An 18,319-nucleotide genomic window follows, 5' to 3' on the forward strand; every position below is an offset into this window, starting at 1 on the left:
CCACCTGCCCCATCACCGTTGCTGCCCCATCGCCTACCCTCATCGCCGCCAGAGGACGTCATCTTGGACCATCAGTGGCCAGTCCCATCACCAAGAACATCATCTGATAATTCTATCAGCCAAATAAAGCCCCTGCTGTCATCGCCGCTGCTCTGTGGGCTCGGTAGCTGTGCATCAGCGCAGGCTACTAATCCGATACTTTTCACAATGCAGGTTAGTAATAAGTTTTCCCTATTTGCTAAAAAAACCAGTAACTACTTTTTAATGCAGCTGCCGAGCCCTCAGTGCTGCTGTAGTATTGCTGCCGAATGTTCACGTGTTCTTCGTTTTCTTTTACTATTGTCAGGTGATATTGAAACTAACCCAGGCCCCGACCGTTACGACAGCATACTTTCCGAGCTCCAGAAACTAACTACCGGACAAGCTACATTAATTTCAGATCTGCAGGACATTAAACACCAACTGAAAACTACCGAAACAACCTTGGCCAACTTAAACAAGCGCATGGACACTCTAGAATCACACTACGCCACACTTTCTACTCTCCATTCTGAAATCGATGCCCTGAAAACTTTAAACACTGAACTTACCTGCAAGGTCGACAAACTGGAAGCACGTATGGACGATGCAGAAAATCTGTCTCGCCGTAACAATCTCATTTTTTACAATATTCCTGACACTAACCCCACTGAAATGTATGCAGACTCGGAAGAAACAGTCATTCGCCATTGCTCCACTCAACTAGGTTTTGCCATCGAACCCAATCTAATCGAGCGTGCTCACCGCCTCGGGCGCCGTTCTACTGATCGCACCAGGCCAATCATCGTTAAATTCACGTCATCGAAAACTAAAGAAAGCATCCTTTCCTTAGGCAATAAGCTGAAAGGCACCAACTACAGTATTGGCGAAGACTTCTCCCTTCCCGTCCGTAATGCCCGCAAACATCTTGTAGCCTTTGCCAAATCAGTATCCGATAAGTTCTCTTTGCGCTGCAAAACATTACACATTGGTCCTAAACGGTATATATTCGATGAATCATCGCAAACAGTCCAAGAGGTAAAATAGCAACCATCTCAGCCCCTGTCGACAGATCGTTCTAGGCATGTACACCAAGAACCCCTTTAATTGTCAGCAATCTTTACTAGCGTGCGAAGTTTCATTTCAAAGCGCGACATTGTTTCCCATATCGTCACTTCATCTGCCAGTAACATAGTAGTCTTGACAGAAACGTGGCTTAACAGCGATATTTCTGATAGTGAAGTGCTTGCTGACTTGCCAAATTTCTGTGTTTTTCGCAAAGATCGCCCAGATCGAAGGGGAGGAGGGGTACTGTTTGCCACCGCTCGAGACCTATCATGCTCAGCCATTAACCTTTCATCAGATATAGAAATAATATGGGTTTTATGCCACGCTTCACCTAAATCAGTTGTGATCGGCGTTTGCTACTGGCCTCCTAACAGCCCAGATTTCCCGTGAAAACTTAATAACGCATTGAATGAAATTAAAGCTAAACACCCTAACACATGCACTCTCCTATTCGGAGACTTCAATTTTCCGAGTATCAACTGGAATAATCTAACCGCTACAGGTAATAAGGATCCTAATGGATTTCTAGACGTTTGCCTTAATTTTAATCTCATTCAAACTGTATCCGAGCCAACTCGTGTAACCGAAGACTGCGCAAATATTCTATATCTATTATTAACGGATAACCCTGAATGCGTTCATTCTATCACATATCTACCAGGCGTCAGCGATCATCACGTCATACATGCTGCCTTCACGATTAAACCATCCTTACGCGCAACAACTAAAAGAACTATCCGATTATACGATAAAGGAAACTATACAGCAATAAATAATGAACTTCGCGCATTTTTGCCAGCATTTCAATCTAACTTTAATCAAAGATCCATTCATGATAACTGGTCCTTGTTTAAGAGAAAAATCGACGATTTGGTCGACAGGTTTATTCCGAACATAAATACACGAACTAACCCTCAAAACCCATGGCTCACAAATACACTCAGATGCCTAGAAAATAAAAAGAAGCGTCTTTTCCGATTGGCCAAGTTGCTTCCTAGTCAGAACGCTTGGAACAAATATTACGCAGCCGAAAAAACGTACTTATCAAGTATTCGAGAAGCCAAGCGCACCTTTTTCAACTCCGATCTGCCTAAAATGTTGTCAACTAACCCCCGTAGGTTCTGGCAAGTCATTAACCCCCAGCACACACGAACTATTTCCCTCGCCGATGGTTCAGGTGAAACTGTATGCGAAACAGAATGCGCCAATATGTTCAACGCAGCCTTTTCTTCCGTGTTTACTAATGAAACAGATCCGACATTTCCTCCAAACGGCCCAGGTATTCAAGATACTATGCCTTCTCTTACATTTTCTTCAGCAGGAATTTCGTCACTAATTGAAAACATTAAACTTTCATCCTCTGCAGGAACTGACAATATCAATGCTAAAATACTGATCAATACCAAAGATATATGTTCATCTCTGTTGTGCTTGTTATTCGCTCAATCACTCTTCACAGGTCAACTGCCCATAGACTGGAAAATTGGGAAGGTCGTTCCAGTCTACAAATCAGGTAACAAGAACTCGCCACTTAATTACCGTCCCATCTCTCTAACTAGTATTCCCTGCAAAATCATGGAACACGTCATCTATACCCATATCATGGCATTCCTTGATTCGAACAACTTTTTTCAACCTGCTCAGCACGGGTTTCGTCGGGGTTTTTTCTGCGAGACCCAACTTGCTACATTCATTCACGATCTGCATGCTAATCTTGATTGTAATCTACAGACTGACATCGTATTTTTAGATTTTGCAAAAGCCTTTGATAAAGTACCCCATAAACGCCTCCTGATAAAACTTTCCCAATTAAATTTGCACCCTCATATTTTGAAGTGGATTGAAGAGTTTTAACTAATCGTACGCAGTTTGTCTCCGTTAACAATAAGAACTCTAACTCACTCCTAGTAACGTCGGGCGTTCCACAGGGATCTGTGCTTGGCCCACTACTGTTTCTCGTGTAGATTAATGATCTGCCTTCAAACGTAACATCTAACATACGCATGTTCGCTGATGACTGTGTGCTTTATCGTGCTATTCTCTCCACTGCTGACCAATCTTCTCTTCAAAATGATCTCAATACTGTTCAGGAGTGGTGTAATAAGTGGCTAATGGAACTTAACCCACGTAAATGTAATCTTTTGTCCATCAGCCGCCGCCGTAATCCTCTAATTTTCTCTTACGAAATATCAGAAGTTCTCGTACAATTAGTTCAGTCATACAAGTACCTAGGCATAACAATTTCTAGCGATCTTTCTTGGAGCTTGCATGTTACTAACATAATATCGTCAGCAAACAAGACTCTAGGTTTCCTCAAGCGCCATCTTCACCATGCTCCAAAACATGTCAAGTTGTTAGCTTACAAATCATTCGTCAGGTCCAAACTAGAATTTGCATCGCCCATTTGGAATCCTCATCAAGCTTACCTCATCAATGCCCTCGAATCTGTTCAAAATCGCGCTGCTCGCTTCATTCATTCATCGTACTCTTATGACATCAGCGTTTCCTCCTTAAAAACAGCATCCGGTTTATCACCCTTATCGCTCCGCCGTCGCATTGCCAGCCTGTCTTCATTTCACAAATTCTTCCACAGCCCTATGCACGTCGCACCTTATATTCTTCCCCCAGCACGCATATCTCATCGCACCAGCCATCACCTACAAGTTGCCCGTCCACGCTCGCGCACTGTCACTTTTTCTAATTCCTTCTTTCCTCGTGCAGCCGCAGACTGGAACGGCCTTCCAAACAACGTTGCCATCATCACTTGCCCAAGTCTTTTCGCTGAAAATGTAAAAACTTTCCTGTTATTGTGAATCTGTGCTTTTAATTGTTGCCACCCCTTATGTAACACCCCTCTTTTGGGGCCTTTAAGGTAATAAAATGAAATGAAATGAAATAAAAAGTATGTACATAAATACAAAGCACACAAAAGAGGACACATATACAGAGTTATATAACCACAAAATGCGATGCAAAAGGCAGTTACAATTTACTAATGTATTCATGTAGATTTTGGCACGAAAAGTTATTGATATCTTTATGGTGATTTAATGTAACAAGTAGATTGCGCTTTATGGACTGCAATTTATAATTGGAGCGAAAATGAGAAATGAGCCAAGGATCGGTGTTACGGGTAGCAGCATTGTGTTCATGGCGTGTCAATGAAGATACACATTCAAAAAAAAAGATTGGAACTCTTTAGTGGAAAAGAGAAATGACTTTAAGATGCGATACTCATAAAAGTGATGAATTCGGATAATATTGTCAGCAAAACTGTCGGTGGTGGTCAATCCAGGATCAATGTTTGCTATGTGGCGCATAATTTTCTCTTGAAGTACACTGATTTTTTTCATGTTGGTTTTGGTTGTGGTAGCCCAGACTAGGTGGCTATAGTTTATTTGAGAGAAAAATAAGCCATAATATACTTGAAGCCTAGCTTTTACAGGGAGTAGCATTCGACAGCGGGATAGCACGCCAGCAACGGCAGAAAGTTTTTTACAGATGTGACTGATATGATCGTTCCAGCTCAAATCGCTGTGAAACTTTACTCCTAGAATTTTATGTTGTTCTACAAGTTCAATAGGTTGGCCTAAATATCGTAGTGTACTGTTCATCTGAAATATCTTATTTCGGGTGCGAAATAATATCGCTCTTGTTTTGCTATCATTGAGTTTAAGAAAATTAGACTGCGACCACACACACAGTTTACCAAGTATTTCATTACATTTCGCAATTAATGTGTTTGGGCCACTGCCAGTAATTAGGAAGCTACTGTCATCAGCATATATGAAAAATTTAACTGTTTTGTCCACTAAATCGTTAACATACATATTAAAAAGAACGGGGCCCAATATACTTCCCTGCGGCACGCCGCAGACAATAGGTAGCAAGGAAGATTGTTGACTGTCCAGGGATACGCATTGTCTTCTGTTTTTCTGGTAGGACTCAAGCAGCACTAGCGGTTCTCCACGAATGCCATATGAATATAACTTGCCAAGAAGAATTTTATGGTTTAGGCAGTCGAAGGCCTTACTCAAGTCAATGAAAATGCCAGGTGTAAATTGGTTGCTGTCAATGTTTTGTATAATTTCTTCTTTTATTTCCAATAACGATGATTTCGATATCCAAACTGTGCATCGCTAAGAATGTGAAATTGTTCAATGAATTTTGTTATGCGGAAAAGAATTTTGTTTTTCAAGTCCTTTTGAAAAGACAGGAAGCACTGAGATTGGCTGATTGTTAGACATTAGGTTTTTTTCGCCGCTTTTGTAAATTACTGATACTCTGGCTACTTTCATAGCGTCCGGAAATGTATGTGTTGCAATGGCCAAATTAAATATATGAACAAACACAGGAGTAATATATTCAAGGACATGCTTGATTGGTTTGATTTGCAAGTTACCAAAGTCGAGGGCTCTACTGTTGCTAAGGTTCAGAAATCAACTGAAAACTTCAGATTCATTTGTGGGTTCGAAGAAAACACCTCCCAAAGGAAGGTCCGGATCCCACCAGGGCCATGTGGTTGTTTCTTCCTCTGCTTTATATTCAGTAATCGTTAAAAAATAGTAAACTTAATTACCATATTAATCTCCCATCAATGAACACCACAGATTGGGAACAAAAACAACCCTATGCACCTTGGTTTTGTTGACTGTTGGATTCTGTCGTGTATGTTATAACGAGCCCTTCTTTACCCTTCCCTTGTATTTATTTTTATTTTTATTTATTTATGACATACTGCAGGCTGTGAGGCCCAAGCAGGAGTGGATTACAGAAACAGGTCACAAATTGAGCAATTATACCAAAAACGAGCGCTGCATGACTCGTTGCACACAGATTCGGACGAGAGCCCGGCACCGCTGGTTGCCTCGAAGCGTAGAAGCGCAAGTTTTTAAAAATATATTGTTATGAAGACGAAGAAGAGTGCAGTGGCGCGGGACGGAGTGCTCGCGCTAGGCCCTTAAGCCATTAAATCATATCTTCATTCTGTCATCATGTCGTGCTTTCCTTGGCTTTCCACCTCGTAACATTTGGTGGAGGTGCGGGGTTCTCATCGTCACCCTAGTCCCCGGAGCATCACCGCCTTCTGCTCGCCTTCGTCGTCGGCCGAGGGGACCTGGGCTCCGCCGCCCGGCTCAACCCCAGCTCGAGCTGACCAGAACTGACCAGCCGCGTTCCCCCGCCCCGTCCCCAGCCCTGAACACAAGACACGACGACCAGGACCTGACGTGCGATGACCCGATGACGACCCGAACCAAGACGGCACCCCCGCCCAGGCTGTGCGGCGATGCCTCAACCCTTGACCTTCGGCAGCAAGTGACCGACCGCTGGACCTGAAGCTCCGGGGGCAACCGTCCACCAGATCATCTCCTTCATATTTGTGGCAAGCCTTTCATCTCCTTCTATCCTTCCTGATCATCCTCATCGTCACCTCACCATTCGTAATTCAACCAATCGATCGGGACGATCGCTCTGAGGACCGGGGTCATGTTATGAAGACGAAGAAGAGTGCAGTGGCGCAGGACGGAGTGCTCGCGCTAGGCCCTTGAGCCATTAAATCATATCTTCATTCGGTCATCATGTCGTGCTTTCCTTGGCTTGCCACCTCGTAACAATATTTTAAATGATCGCCTCGCTTTTGAGGTCTTGTGCACGGCATGAATGCTCGGTGGCCTATACTCTACATAATGCTAGTGTGTTATAGCCAACCTCAAACACCCTTTTCAGGGACCCTTTAATACCTCATCAGGGGCCCTAAGGCCATTCCAGCGGTGAACAGACAACATTATTGGTGATATTTGTACGTCGACTACACCTCGCTCGTTTGCTTTATAAATATGGTTCAAATATCTTCAGAAAGCTTATTTTGCTCTGCTTTCAAAATATGCATTTGGTTTATCAGTAGCTGCAAACGTGCTTAAGCTGTTAAGGAAATCGCAAATTTAAAAAACAGATTTTGAGGTAAGCTTGGCTCAGGAAATGCAAAGTTGCGGAAAACCTCTTGCACCTAGAGAAAAATCGTTTGAGGTGTTTCGAGATGAGATGCTAATAAGCATGTTGAAGAATTTAGAAATCTGTGTATAGCTTAATTACCCACGCATCTTTTAAAAGTGTATAAAACTGAAAGATGTATTCTGCAATAATGTTTAGGGTATACACTGCCCTGATGAGATTTTTTTTGCGCACGTGGAGATGTGCAGTCTTTCTTCCTGTAGATATTGATCTGCCTCATTTAGTTTAATAATTATTCCTGATCAAAGTTAGCATTTTTTTTTTAATAACTGACAATAAAACTGTGCTGGTAACCAGCATTTATCAGTGTTGAGGTCTCGCGTGGAAAAGATTAGTACTTCGCTATACATGTCTAAGCATCGCCTTTACTCTGACTTTCGGGGAATGTGCACGGTCAGGGTGATTCCAGCTAGTTTTTTCATAGTGATTATGAAGGACGGAAGCTCTCTATGAGATATTTTAAGCAGTGATGAAGAGAGTGGTGCTACAAACAACCAAAATCAAAAGGTATTTACAAGAGGGCATGATGTTTCTACGGCGTTTGCACATTGCCCTCTACACGACATCAACTGTGTGCGGTGCGCCTATACAGGCAACCATGACGCGCGACAAGATGGTGGTCAACGTTACTAGAACAAACTAAGTTTTACAGCCACCCAGCGGAGGAGAGTGTCCTAAGTGGCGGCTGCGAGAACTAACTGCACTGCAATCGAGTCTTGCTTCCTGCCAGGCGTGTCGCATGCTGCACATAGCACAAAAGCATAGAGCAGCCGGCACACATTTGGTTTTTGCGAGCTGTTATTGCACTCTACAGCTGCATGGCTGCAGTAAAATGATAGTTACATTACGGCAGCTTTTGCTTCGAAGCTACGCATTATCTTGGGGAACGCGTTTGTGTGACGCGAAATTAACTTGTTGATATCGTGAAACATGTGTGACAACACCGTCGACTTGCTCACCAACACTGTTCCTTGCTTTGCTCAATGACTTGTGTTTTGTAGCACGCACACCAGGGCATAGTTCCTGTAATGTAAACAGATCAAAGTTTTCTGAGTGCATGGGTGCACTCTAACCTTAGAAGATAATGTAGTGAATGTCATGTTTGCTGCAGTGCTGCGCAGATTGCCTGTATTGCATGCAGAAAGCTGGCTAGCCTGAGCAGTGTAGGTATTCACTTAGTGCTAGTCTGGCTACTCGCATGAAACAGGATAGTGAAAACAGAAGAAAAGCAAACCATCTCCGTAGTGGTCCAATTAGAAGTGCTTTTCTTAGTGTCTTACTTTTGATGCCGAGCACCTCCTTTGGCACCATAGCGAAAAGTTTTTACAGCTGTGTTTTCTTCCTCCCCAAGTGAAAAGATGCAAATCACACAAAAAATGTGGACTGTCATAATCTTTGTTAACACAGCGCAGCTCAGTAGCCACGCATTCGTGAACGCCAAACTGAACTTCGTCAGCCTCGTCTTGCGTCTGCCTTTTCTCCTTTCTCGGCACTGGTCGCTGGGGCATCAAAGCCCAATTGTCTGTCTTACACAACCAACTTCAAGAACTTTATCAGCGTGGATAAAAAATTGCAAGAATCAACAGCGACGCAAATGGCAATCGCTGCTTCCTCTCTGATAAATATTTGATTACGCAGCAGAATCCAGTAATTTATTACATCCTTATTCACATGTAAACATCTCAAAGTGCATATATGTAGGGTATGGATTATTCCATGATCACACATATCATGTACAGCTGGAAGCCTGTTCGTTGGGCTCCTCCGCAATTTGCATATGCAAGGTAGCATACACACAGAAGGACCTCTAAATGCCGTTCCAGGTGCTCTTCTGGGCTCTTTTTGGGGTTATCTTTTAACTGCGATATTTATTCCTTCTTTTTCTTGTTAGCTGCCGCAACTCGCAGTAGGGCTTTACTTAGACGACATGTCTTTAGCTATTGAACAGTTTTCTTTATTCTGATTCTCTTGTTTATCGAATTTATCTGTGCTGCCTTGTGGCGACGTTACCACAGAACAGTTCATGTGATGTCTTCTCTCTCCGCATAAGCTTTGATTAGTTGCTTCCTCGCACAATTTCATTTCATTGACTTGTTTCAGAAGCGCTTTTATGTCACCAGCACTCTTACCATGATACGAGAACTTTTTGTGCAGCTTGTTTTACGTGTCCATTGTGCATGATAGCCACTCATCAATCACAATGGTGTTCTCAACAAGCAACCTCTCTTGCATTAGACGGCAAGTGTAAAATATCCGGCATTTTTGGTCTGTTTCCTCATCGCAAAAATACTGAAATTTTTCACTTCATTGTTTGTAATGCTGCGGACTCCAGATGATCAGAATTAAAGTCCATTTGTGCAGCGCAGCGGTCGTGTTCGGACTGCACTGATACACTCTCGGAATCCTGCAAGTTCTCTACTGGCACTGCTGCCACCACACACAGGGCAGCACGATCCATTGGAGGCTTTAATTCTCTTTGGCATAGTGCGTTTCAGCTTTGGAATATGTGCCGGTAACGCAGGGAACAGCCTCACAAGAGCGCATGGTACCAACACCCATTTCCAAAACTACTTCCTTTCTTTGACACACACGACTATAGGGCTTCAGGAGGTCTTCTTCAAAATGCAGATCACACACTTTGTGTTTCGAATTCAGTCTTCAATCTTTTCTGTGAAGAGCTTGCTCCCATATTTTAAACTCAACGGGGTCTTTCGTTGTCTTGAAGAAATGACAGCCTTCCGAGTCATCGTTGCGATACCCACTTTTGCACCCCAGTGCAAAGCAGGTTAGCATGAGAGGCCCGTTGTCACAAAATACAAAAAAAAATAATCGAGATGCAGATGATGCACAGCGGCGGTCGCGAGCATGCGTTTAATCAGGGCACAGCAGCGGCTACAGCCTAGGCTGTGGCCAGCGAGTGGCGGTGAGAGAGCAAACCTCGACCGCAGCGCCACTAGTTAGCGCGACCGCCAACAAGGACACCTCTCTGGGTGGAGCTGGGAAACTGAGTTTGTTCTAGTAACATTGATGCGCCCACACGAACAAGCCAATCCTATTGTCCAGTAAACCCGATAACGACCCCAAGGCGTGGCAGAGGGGCTTTTGTCAATGCCCTTTGACATGCATATTAGAGAAATGGGGTGTGCTGCCTCCTCCCCAGCTCCCTTTGTGAAGTGTCTTCAGCATCTGCGAGCATCCCCCAGTTGGAGAATTTAGAACCTTGCCATCTGGGGGCCAAAAGGTGGACGCAGCTTGTTCATTCTGTTTGCAGTTGGCGAGGCAAGTGGCAAGATGCTTCTTCTGGGGGCAAACTTCGGTATTTATGGGTGGCTTGAAAACTGATTTTTCTTTCAGTAGGGTACTCTTTGGCGGCCTGTGTGATAATCTGACATCAATAATTACGGAGTGTGCAGTAGGAGTAGGCGGTAGGACAGTTCGACAGCATACCGGAAAGCTATCTCAGGTGACGAAAGATCTTATTAAGAAGCGCCAAAGCATGAGGGCGTCTAACCCTACCAACAGAATAGAACTAACAGAGCTATCAAAGTTAATAAATAAGCGCAAGGTAGCCGACATAAGGAAGTTTAATATGGAGAGAATCGAGCATGCTCTAAAGAATGGAGGTAGCCTAAAAGCAGGGAAGAGGAAACTAGGCATAGTAAAAAACGAGATGTATGTATTAAGAGACAAGCAGGGCAGTGTCATTAGCAATATGGATAAGATAGTTAACGTAGCCAAAGAGTTCTATACAGACCTGTACAGTAGCCAATGTGATCAGAGCGTTAATGAGAAAGACAGCAGTGCACAGCAATGCGTCATCCCACCAGTAACGAAAGATGAAGTAAAGAAAGTCTTAGAAGCAATGAAAAGGGGAAAAGCAGCTGGGGAGGATCAGGTAACAGCAGATCTGTGAAGGATGGAGGGGACATCGTGCTAGAAAAACTAGCCACCCTGTATACGCAATGCCTTATGACCTCGACTGTACCAGAAGCTTGGAAGAATGCAAACATTATCTTAATTCATAAGAAGGGAGACGCCAAGGACGTGAAAAATTACAGGCTGATCAGCTTACTATCCGTTGCCTGCAAAGTATTTACTAAGGTAATCGCTAATAGAGTCAGGGCAACGTTAGACTTTATTCAACCAAATGATCAGACAGGCTTTCATAAAGGATATTCCACAATAGATCATATTCACACTATCAATCAGGTGATAGAGAAATGCGCAGAATATAACCAAACCAACCTCTATATATAGCTTTCATTGATAACGAGAAAGCATTCGACTGTTTACAGGAGGTATTCCGAGGCCTGAATTGGGAACAGTTGGGAATAAGAGGAAACGGAGAATACCTAAATTATCTGCGATTTGCTGATGACATTGCATCGCTGAGTCACTCAGGAGGTGAACTGCAAATCATGATCAATGAGTTAGACAGCCAAAGCAGAACGATGGGTCTAAAAATTAACATGCAGAAAACCAAGGTAATGTTCAACAGCCTAGCAAGGGAACAACAGTTCACAATTGGCAGCGAGAGCCTGGAAGTTGTGACGGAATACGTATACTTAGGGCAGGTAGTGACAGCTGATCCGGATCATGAGAGGGAGATAACTAGGATAAGAATGGGGTGGAGCGCATATGGCAAGTTCTCGCAGATCATGAGTGGCAGTTTACCAATTTCCCTCAATAGAAAAGTGTGCAACAGCTGTATCTTACTGGTACTCACCTACGGGGCAGAAACGTGGAGGCTAACGAAAAGAGTTCAGCTTAAGTTAAGGACAATGCAGCGAGCCATGGAAAGAAAAATGATAGGTTTAACGTTAAGAGACCGGAAGCGGGCAGAGTGGGTGAGGGAACGAACACGGGTTAATGACATCCTAGTCGAAATCAAGAGAAAGAAATGGGCCTGGGCAGGGCATGAAATGTGAAGGCAAGATAACCGCTGGTCCTTAAAGGGACACTGAGGAGAACCCTATCAAATTTTTTTTGTTAGAAAAATCTGATAGTTCGGCATTTCATGGCTTTGTTACCACTTGTCCAGCAGCGAAAGATGCATCTATTTCAAAGAAATTTGAATTCGAAGTTGAAAAAGTTTTTCCCGCCGCTCCGATTCAAACTCGAGAACTCTTATGACGTCACAGGACGGAGTGTCGTGAAACGTGTGAAACGTGACGTAAACGGAGACTCCGTGATTTCTGGCAGCTAGTGGTGTGGTCTAGCAGCTGCCGAAATGAAAGCTACCGCCGCCGCACGTTGAAGGCATCTATCGGGGGTCGCTACCGTCGCTCTGTTTACATTTGCACCGGCGTCTTGCCAGCGTTGCAATGGATCCCGCTCCCGAACCCGACGACGTAGTTCTCGCAAAATCTCCGGCCTGCATTTCAGCGACCTCAGCCCCGCAGAGCGTGCGATGCTTTTGAGGGAGCACGGTTAGGTTAGGCGCCGGCGGGTCGTTTCCCCCTTCCTCAGTGACCAGCCGTTGCAAACTAAATATCACAACCCCAGTGCGGGGAGTCGCGAGGCGCGAGGACAAGGTCAGCGCCTTGAGCCCATCGTACGCTGGCCGGGGCTTTGGGGCCAACGGATTGTGATTCCTTGAACGGCGCGGTTGCACGGGGCAGCAGGCGGCGTAGAGGTCTTCCACGGTTGCAAGGGCCAAGTTATTTATTTTATTGCCACAAAAAAGGATAGGTGCTCAAGGGCGGTCGCATTTAAAGTGGGCTCCTTGAAACTAAACCAGACGCACGACGCTTCAACGGCTTCCGCTGGATCCAACGGGTCCACTGGATCGGGCTCTCTCGCCCACTTGCATGTACCTTCAGATGTGTACCGTGAATGGATCAAATTAGCCGAGAGCTCGAAAAGAACAGCTCCACCCAACTGCCAAAGCTATTGAATTATGTCACAACGCACACCTCGTCGCGGAGCCGAATCAGTCTGGCCGGTCCGGTGGTGGCTGGCGCACTCGGCGCGAAACAGAGACATGCTCCAAGTCTCCCTGCCAGTGCGGTCAGAGTGCGCCGAAGCCGCCGAACGCGTCTGCGGTCAAACACAGTATAGAGGGTCTCGCTTTGGCCGACGCGATGTCGCCGTGCAGCGCGCGCGTGCGTTACGATGGAGCATAAACGCGTTTTAACAGAGCCTGCGCTTAACCGCTAACCAACGTATTCGGTGGCGGCATCTATGGGAGCCACTGAAACCCCTTGCCCACTTACTGAATAAAAAAAAAAAATCCTGTGCCGAGGTTCGGAATCGAACCAGGGCCTTCGGCGTTTGAGGCGGAGACGCTACCACACTGCCACGACGGCTCAAGTAGCCGTTATCAATAAGGGCGCATCTAGTGAATGCACCCTTCCGATGCAGAAGTCTCCGCAATTTCGCTACGTATATCCTGGCCTAACAAAGCTAGGCCATCAGCAATTTTTCTGAACTGCCTTGTACCTTGTCTCCCGTCCCTAATAAACGATTTCCGTTAAGTAGTTTGAAGTTGACTGGCACAGCCGGGAATGTTTCGCCGGGCGAGCGTGCGAAGACACAAGTGCTGCCTTGTACGATTACTGACCATCGTGCCATCATAGTTTTTCATCGACCGTGGCGATCATCTGGCAAGCCTTAACAGGCTTCTTCAAAGGTTAACTAGCACTTGAAGCGGCACTTGGAGTTCCTCTGCTGTTCGGCGCTTGTAAATCGAGGCGCGTCAAAAACAAAACCACAGGGCACGCAAAGCTCATAGATGCGAAGCGCCTTAACAAATCGAAACTCTCCTGGCCACCTGTGGTGCCACCAAGCATCGGTTTTCTTTGCTTCCAACATTCAGGTTGCCTTTTGTCTGCCTTCTTTGTGTGATAAAAGAGCACTATCGGTTTTAAAACAAAATTTACTTCAATATTGAACCGCGCAATCTTCCTTTGTCAGCTTCAGAGATTCGCGACCCATGTAGGAAGGAAAATTCCTCCAAGGTGGTGTCTCTTGTTCTACGACATCACCACGCTTGTACTTGCCAGTTTGGCCTGTGGTGGCGATACCCGTACTTTGGTTCTTACTATTTTCTACCTTACAAGAGCTTTGTTTTTTCAGTAAGACCGGCGTTTTTGTGATCAGGAACTGGTATTCTATGGATACAAGCCAACTTCAATTTCTCCTCAGTGTCCCTTTAAGGGTAACGGAGTGGATTCCAAGAGAAGGCAAGCATAGCAGGGGGCGGCAGAAGGTTAGGTGGGCGGAGGAGATTAGGAAGTTTGCAGGCATAGTGTGGGCGTCGCTGGCGAAAGATAGGGTTAATTGGAGAGACATGGGAGAGGTTCTTGCCCTGCAGTGGGTGTAGTAAGGCTGATGATGATGATATGGGTACTCTTTTGGCAGCAACCAAGGGAACTACATTTTCCTGGCTGGATTGCTCAGTGCATTTTTCCAACGCGATATACACAGGACAAACGCTGCATCCTGCGTGTATCTGCTTTCTTTGTCCTGTGTATTTCACGCTGAAAAAAGGTATTTTATGTACCAAGACCAACTAGCCAGTCTTTCTACTTTAATAAGATTTCTCAAAATTCCGGGCATCTTTTATGTAGTAAATTGCATGTTAACAACTAACTCTCCACTCCTGATGAGCTTATTCACTTTGCCTGTTCGCAACACAAGACACGCTGCCAACGGTAATTTTAATCTTCCGGTCCATCACAACACATATGGTGAGAGATTGAGTTCATTGGGGCGAAAGTCTGGAATACATCGCCACTCGAAATAAAGCTTGCCAGAAATTTTAAATTGTCTTTGAAATTATATTTCTTGCATAATCAAATAATGATGTGATTTCTCTTTTGCGTTTCTGTGTTTGCATTTTGTCTGAATTCCTCGCGTATAGTTTGCTGAAATGCTGGTGTGCAGCTTTCTTATACCTTTGCCCAAATGCCTTGTTTTACATCCGATCGAATTGTCTGAATTCCTCGCGTATAGTTTGCTGAAATGCTGGTGTGCAGCTTCCTTATACCTTTGCCCAAATGCCTTGTTTTACATCCGATTGGACACTGGATGCTTTTGCTGTCTTATTTCTCTGTTTTAATTTTTTCTTTTTTTACTTTACATATTTATGCAGTTGCCTAAATGTCTTGTTTTGTATTGGACCGGACACTAGCCATGTAGGCTATCGGTCCAAATATTTTGTACAAATTTTCCTTGGATTATGAAATAAAGCTTCTTTTGATTTGATTTGATAGAAGGAATATCTGCAATGTTTGGCTTGTATTTTAGTGCAATAGTCAAAGGGGCATTGTGATTTAAATTAAGCCTGTAGTTTGAACGTGATACCGTTAAGGAGCTCGTGTCACAGAAAAGCCGGTGTCGGCATTGTCAGCCGTTGGCGTTACCCGTTGGCATTGGCCGTTGGCGTTGTAACACGTAACACAAGAATCACCAAATGAAGAAAATCTTGTGGAGATAATCGAACCAAGGTCTTCCAGATTGGGAGGCGAGCACGCGCTTAGCACGCTATGAAGACTCATTGGTTCAAACTGAATAAAAAGTGGTCCTAGTGGATGTGTTGTGGTCTTTGACATTGTGAAATGTCTTTGTGTACTGATGCACACATGAGTTATTATGAGTATGCAAATTTTGAAACGGGACCTGATAAAAATCGCGTTCTACTGTATAAAGCATTTCACTTGACTGCCATGAGCTGTGGAATGCAGTGCCATCTATGTTGTAGAGATGAAACTAAATGCGAATAGCCTGCGCTTAGGTACGATAGGTGGTGTTATGACTGTGTTTGGTTTGAATTCCCATTTATGAAGTTCTATATTCCAAAGCGACTCAGGCTATGAGGGACGCAGTTGTGGAGGGCTGCGGTAATTTCGGCGACCTGGGGTTCTTTAACGTGCACTGACATTGCACAGGGGTTGTGGATTTGAATATGGAGGACCGGCAGACGAAATCTTTGAAGACATCAACTGGTCCGAGTGCGGAGCCCGGTGATAAAACAACGTTTCACCCCTGTGGGCGGCAGCATGGGTGCAGCCCTTCGCGACCGCTTCGGGCTTCAGACGGGCAGGCAGCAGTGACCAGACCTGTGTGCGCTATGTTGTGTGTGTGTGGTTGTCAACCATTGCGATGTCATGGAACCCGTCCTGCCTGAGCGCCTCTGATGTGCGCATCTGTGTGCTGTTGTGGTCAGTGAATGCAACCCCAATGGAGACGCGGGCCTCCATTACGGCCTCTCTCTCTCTTTTCTCTTTCACTGCAAACTTCCTCCCTTCCCTCAAGGTGTAGTTGAGGTGTCCACCGATATGTGAGACAGTTACTGCGCCTTTCCTTTCATCTAAAATCGCAAAGGAGACACACAAAGGCCAAGCAGCGTCACTGCAGCCCATTCGTGATCTCTTCCGGCGGGGGATGGGCTGTGTTGAGAGGCCTCCTCATACAGACTCGGAGCGATTTGTCCAATTGGAAAGGCGTCGTGTTGAATGGGCGATGGATTCCGTAGAAGCAGTGCTGCAACACAGTGTCGCGTTCCACTCTTAAAGACGAAGCTTAAGTGTCCTCCAATTTTATAACCTTTTTGTGGATGTTATGGGATATAGTAAAGGGTGCTGGCCCATTGATAGCGCTGAAATACAATATTGTTTTTGAAATCAGCTGCTGAACAAACCTACTTTGTAAGGAAACTAGAGTATCTGCGAAATAAATCCACCAGGTTCATATCTAGGAATTACTCAGGGCCGTCGAGTGTAACAGAAATAAAAAAAATCTCTCGGCTTATAACCTAAGGCCGTATTCTGAGTTTGTGTCATAATAAAAAGCGTCGTAATCTGTTGCAGTGGCTGCACCTGATTGGTCAAAATGCCGGAAATGGATGTTGGTTCAGTTGCGACTGTGAGTGGCGGCAGCGTATCACTGCATTTCGGTTGCCGAAGGGAAACGTCCAGCGGTGCTTTTGTGCTTTACCGACAAATGAAACGTGACCAATGCGAGAGAAGAAACATTCAGCCACGAGTTTAGTTGCCCATCGGATTCTACTGTGAAGGGGTAATGTGAAAGCTTTATTTGCCCAATGGACTTCGACAAACAGAAACAGTAGTTCAGATACTCTTTTCTGCCCTGTACCAGAGGTGTACTTAAAGGAGAAAATATTGTACGCAATACGCATGCCTTTTTCAGTGACAGAAGGTGGCCTCTACAGCCGTCGATCGCCTATGGTAAATAAAATGCAGCTAGCATGTTTGCACATTTATCTTGTGGGTAAAAGGGAATGGAGAGGAAAATTTGTGGCATGCACTCACTCGCTGCACAATGCCCGCTCCGTGCTGTGTTGACCAAGACGCCCTGACAACTTGCTGTCTGCAACATCGCTGTACGTAACTTGGCGCTGTTATCGGACGGTTGTGCAGACGCTAAACCTTTTGCTCTGTTTCTCTTCATAGATGCGTTGGAAGACTTCGCAGACGAAATTTTCATAGGTTTGCCATGGTACGAAGCGCACGCATGCCCACACTGACGGCTGTAAACTAACTTGCAAGCTAACTTGCGAGCTCAAGGCAGAGCCACACCACCGCGGCGGGACGCCGAAATACCACCTCTAGCATGTCAAACGCGTCGGCGTAGCAGCGCGTCGCTGGTGACTGACCATCCATGCACATGAGCAGTTTAACGCTGGCAGACATTGCACACGATCATGGTGCAGGACGCTTCAAAAGCTAATAGAGAGTTCTATAATAGGAAGTGCACGTTTTCGCGCAGTAAACACAAGTATTTTGCAGGTCATTATTGTTTACGTTACATCATTCAACATACAAAGACGAGATAACTCCGGTGATAGTGGCGCCATCCGGTTTGAATGAAGAGAACAACTTCTACAACAAACCGGTGCTCGTTGAGCCTAGAAGCTACTGAATCATCCAGCGAAATAAAAAACAGGCCAAATTTCTCGTCCACTCAATTTGTTATAGGCAAGATAAGACGAAGCGAAAGTCCCGTACCCTGTTTATAGCCAGTTCACGGGCCAAAAAACGCAGTAACACCGACGAGTTCACTTCGAAGCGAGAGGCTCCGCTTCAGAGCGCGCCGCCATGTTGGCTGTCCTTGACCATCTGCTGCTAGAAGAGTGTACGCTATGTGTGTGATGTCACCGTCCGACTTCTTTGACCCTTTTCTCTGTATCCGAACCACCACATCTGCTTCCGGCATTTCGACCAGTCAAGTGTAGCCGCTGCGGCAGATCATGACGCTT

At 45.1% G+C, this 18,319-nt stretch overlaps 1 protein-coding gene across 5 annotated transcripts in view; it reads left to right on the forward strand.

The window, feature by feature from the left end:
- mio (GATOR complex protein mio) overlaps positions 1–18,319 on the forward strand; it is a 242,517-nt gene that overhangs the window by 3,671 nt on the left and 220,527 nt on the right. The window contains exon 1 of one of the 5 annotated variants that reach the window (XM_077657208.1): positions 6,281–6,469. The exons of the other annotated variants lie outside the window; for them this stretch is intronic. The gene's annotated coding sequence lies outside the window, so the exon portion shown is untranslated. Of the gene's footprint in view, positions 1–6,280; positions 6,470–18,319 lie in introns of those variants that run through there. 5 annotated transcript variants of the gene reach the window in all.

The sequence above is a fragment of the Amblyomma americanum genome, chromosome 3, assembly GCF_052857255.1.
Source record: "Amblyomma americanum isolate KBUSLIRL-KWMA chromosome 3, ASM5285725v1, whole genome shotgun sequence".
NCBI lineage: Eukaryota > Metazoa > Arthropoda > Arachnida > Ixodida > Ixodidae > Amblyomma > Amblyomma americanum.